We start from the raw sequence: 4,492 nt of genomic DNA, 5'->3' as shown, positions 1-4,492 counted from the left end.
GGCAGGTTAAGCATAGAGGAAATACCGTTCAGAGAAATAGACTTAGGTTTTCCTAGTGACTCCCATCATTCATTCCCATTGCTGCTAGTTGTGTGAGAAAGCTAAAGTCCTATAAATTAAATCCAGTATTTGTATTTTTATTTTGCCTTGTGATGCAAGCACGTTTTCATCTATAAATTGGAGTACTCTTGAACATCTTTATATCGCATTTACTTTATACTAGTCTTATAATAATATATGTTATTATAATACATATCATGCTAAAGATATTAGTTATGTAGTTAAAGAATAACTAAGTATGAACACAACATGCACATTGATATTTAAGCATGTTAGAATAGTCTCATAATTATATTAAGCATGATTATCACATATACATCAAGGCATCATACTTATCATTCAATTTTATTAGTTCATAAGCATTCATATTAGCTCCTAGGCTTTATACATTAGTTTACACATAATATGAGATGATATTTAGCTCATGACATGCAAACATAGCTCACAATACCATAATCATGCATGTCAGCAAGGTATTTAGCTCGTCTTAGCTCAATATCATGGACTTACATTATTTCCTTGCACATATAGGTACATATGATGAACATTGAGATAGCTTGGTAGATGATTTGGACGTCCTATGCAGCTCACAAACAGCTCACAAAGGACAAGGCAGCTCATGGAACATTAAGGAAAGCTCAATTCAGCTGGAGGAGCTCAAGGCTAGCTAAACTCAGCTAGTTGGACTATTTGGAGCTAAGTTGCCAAAAGTGATATCAATGGTAGTTGAATGTAGCTGAACATGCTGTTATGAAGCTCATAAGGATTCAGATAGGAAGCTTGTTCACAAAACAACCCATGCTTGCTAGCTAGCTCCATACTCAAGCTAGCTTGGAGGAGACACATGCACGCCTAAGAAGGGAACACATGACCAGTCATCATCCCATGCAAAGGGCTGCACCACAAGGCTCCCTAGAACACCCATGTGCTTTGCATATGATCAGCCCCCATGTGCCTTGCATTTGGTTCATTTAGGTGCCAAGATGAAGAGCTCTGTCCCTATTTTACCAAGCATCATTTCCCATCCAATTTGGCACCAACTTGAGGGGACACAAGAACTATTCAGCCAAGGATTATTTCCCTCCATATAGGACTGAAACATTATGCCATTTAGCATTTAATTATGTCATTTTATAGAGGCACAAGGGCTGGCCGAACCACCATGTATCCATTCGGCCATGCCCCTTCATTTCCTATAAATAGGAAAGCACAATTCATTTGTAAGAAGACCTTTTGTTTAATTAAAGTGAGATTATTCTCTTCCTTAAGTCCTGGTGACTTTTATCGACTTATCAAGTATAATTTATACTTGTGGCATCAACCCCTTATCTTTTCACCTTGATACTTCTGGTTCCTAGTTCTTTATAACTAGTGGGTCAAAGTACTTCATACCACTCCTTAAAAAAGCAATATAAAGTCTGGGTCTTTGCTCTATATAGCATTGGTCCTTCTTTAAGTATTCTTTAAGATATTATCCTCACAACCATCCCTTTGTTTCATAAACCATAACCATAGCCATATCAACCATCTTCCGCTTTCATCTCTCAATTAAACAACCCACCTAATCACCCATACGTTTACCACCCTTAACCATTCTGTTTTGAGCCATTCACTTTGCAGGTTGTTTTGCTTCCTTCCTAGATCCACAATCAATTTGTTAAGGCATCAGAAAAGCCTTACGTCAAGCGGTAATCAGAGCTTTGGTGGAAGAAGCAACGTGCAACAATAACAAAAACAAAAATACAAAAAGAAATGCAAGTGAAGTGCAAAGTCAAAGAAAAAGAAAATCAGAAAAGGAATTGAATCACTCCAAAAGAAAGAAAAAAATTCAGCATTCAAAAAGAAGAAAAGCAAAGAAAAGAAAAGAAAGAGAGTTGAAGCACTCATCAACAATTCTCATCAACAAGCAAGTCAAGTAAGCTGTTTAAATTGATTGTGGTGATAGAAGGTTGTAAAGTGACTTGTGTAAGTAACCCCTTTTGTTCTTTTCTTTCTATTTTTAAGCCACCCTTTCATTATATTTGTTTTTCCTTCCTACTAACCCATTTGCAACCGACGTCAAACAAGTAAAATTTACTTGATATAGTCTTGAGTAAAGTTCTCTAGAACTTGAGAAAAGAGAATCGAGAGGGAAAAGGCTGGAGAGTGTGTGAGATCCGAAGAGGACAAGTAAAAGCCATTAAAGTCCTAGAGTTGCAAACACGAGCAGATTGAGTGACATTCAAGTTTCCTTGGAGTGACTCGTGAGGCTTTGTAAGAGTACATTCTGGTAAGGTCTTTTACACATCTTACTCTTTTCTTATTTTACTAACCATGTCTCGAAGTCCAGGACGAACCCCTGAAAAAGATGCCCCTAATTTGCAAACTCAAGCAATCATGCATGAAATGGCCAGATTGCTGAAATTAGAATTGGAGCCTTTGCATGATCGTATGGACCAATTTGAAGCATCCTTAGGTAACCGAAGAGTAAATAGCCCTAGAATGGAAGAAGAAATCGAAGAAGAGGAAGCTGAAGTAACATCAGTAGCAAGAAGAGATGTTCATCGAAATGAGAATGACAACTTCAGCAACATTAAAGTGACCATTCCTCCATTTCAAGGACGAACTGATCCAGAAGCCTATCTTGATTGGGTAATCAAAAGTGAACACATTTTTGAATGCCAAAATTATACGGAGCAAAAGAAGGTCAGGCTTGCTGCTATGGAATTCGTGGATTATGCTTAGTTTGGTGTGATCAATTGGTAAGTTCAAGAAGACGAAATGGTGAACGCCCCATTACTATATGGGAAGAAATGAAAACTATTATGAGGAAAAGGTTCATGCCTACTCACTATCACCGAGATCTTTATCATAAACTACAAAACATAAAACAAGGAAGCAAGAGCGTTGAAGATTATTTCAAAGATATGGAGATAGCTATGATCCGAGCCAATGTGGATGAAGATAGAGAAACAACAATGGCAAGGTTCTTATCTGGCCTAAATCTTGATATTGCTAGCCTTGTTAAACTTCAGCATTATGTAGAGATTGAAGAGATGGTGCATGTAGCTATGAAAATTGAACGACAACTTAAAAGGAAATCCTATACTAGGAGCAGTCCAAATTCGGCCACCAAGTGGAAGCAGGAACCCATCACCTTCAAGAAACCAATTCTAGCACAAGAAAAGGATCAAATAGAAGTTTCCAAAGTAAAACAAGTGGGAGAATCTAGTAAGGGTAAAGAAAAACAAACCGATACTTTCGAAAGATCCAGAGACATCAAATGTTTCAAATGTTTTGGGAAAGGACATGTTGCTAGTCAATGTCCCAACCGAAATGCCATGATGGTACTTGAAAATGGAGATATTGTATCGGATTCTGATGAGCCTATTTTTGATGAGGAATCTGAAACAGTGCAAGATGAAGAAACTGAAGAAAATGCAGATCATGGTGAGATGCTTGTTTCGAAAAGGTGCCTACAATAAAAAACATCCCAAGAGGATATTCAAAGAAACAATATTTTCCATACAAGATGCCATGTCAAGGATAAGGTTTGCACAATGATTATCGATGGAGGAAGTTGCATAAATGTAGCCAACACTCTTATGGTTGAAAAACTTGGATTGGCAACGTCAAAGCATCATACTCCATATAAACTCCAATGGCTCAATGAAGGAGGTGAGTTAAACGTTACCAAACAGGTTCTAATTCCTTTTTCAGTTGGCAAGTACAAGGATGAGGTGCTTTGTGACATTGTCCCTATGCATGTTAGCCACATCTTACTTGGAAGACCATGGCAGTATGACAAAAGGGCCATACATGATTGTTATCACAATCAATACACTTTTAAGCATGATGGACACAAGGTAACCTTGGTGCCTTTAACGCCTAAAGAAGTACAACAAGATCAATTGCATATGCGAAAGAGTGTACAAGCATGGCGCAAAGACAAAACCCCAACGAAGAATGAAGAGGAACAAAACAAGAAACCAAACTTCTTCATAGAGAAACATGATGGTTCAATGCTGGAAAATGAAGGATCTCCTACGAAAAATGGTGATGTTTGGGACTTAAAGTCACAACTCTTCGCCAATGGTATTAATCTTCAAAAGGTAAGTACCCCTTCATTTGAAACCTATTCTCTCCTCACTTTTCAGGACCAACCACATGAAAGGTCACTTCCAAAAGGAATATCCTTAAAAAAAGATCACTCCCAAAAGGTACCTGTTAGTAAATCATATTCCAAAGAAAAGCCTAAAGGGAAATCTTACGAAAGAGTACCTAATGGAAGAACAAAAACGTTCAAAGGATACTTTCTTTTAGCAAAGAGACGTAAAGCTATGCAAGAACAGAATGAACTCGATTTGAGGACAAATCACCCTAAAGAAGGGGGAATGATGCAAGCACGTTTTCATCTATAAAGGGAGTAATCTTGAACATCTTTATATCACAT

The sequence above is a fragment of the Hibiscus syriacus genome, unplaced genomic scaffold (assembly GCF_006381635.1).
Source record: "Hibiscus syriacus cultivar Baekdansim isolate YM2019G1 unplaced genomic scaffold, ASM638163v2 tig00110514_pilon, whole genome shotgun sequence".
Lineage (NCBI taxonomy): Eukaryota > Viridiplantae > Streptophyta > Magnoliopsida > Malvales > Malvaceae > Hibiscus > Hibiscus syriacus.
This window is presented reverse-complemented; position numbering follows the sequence as displayed.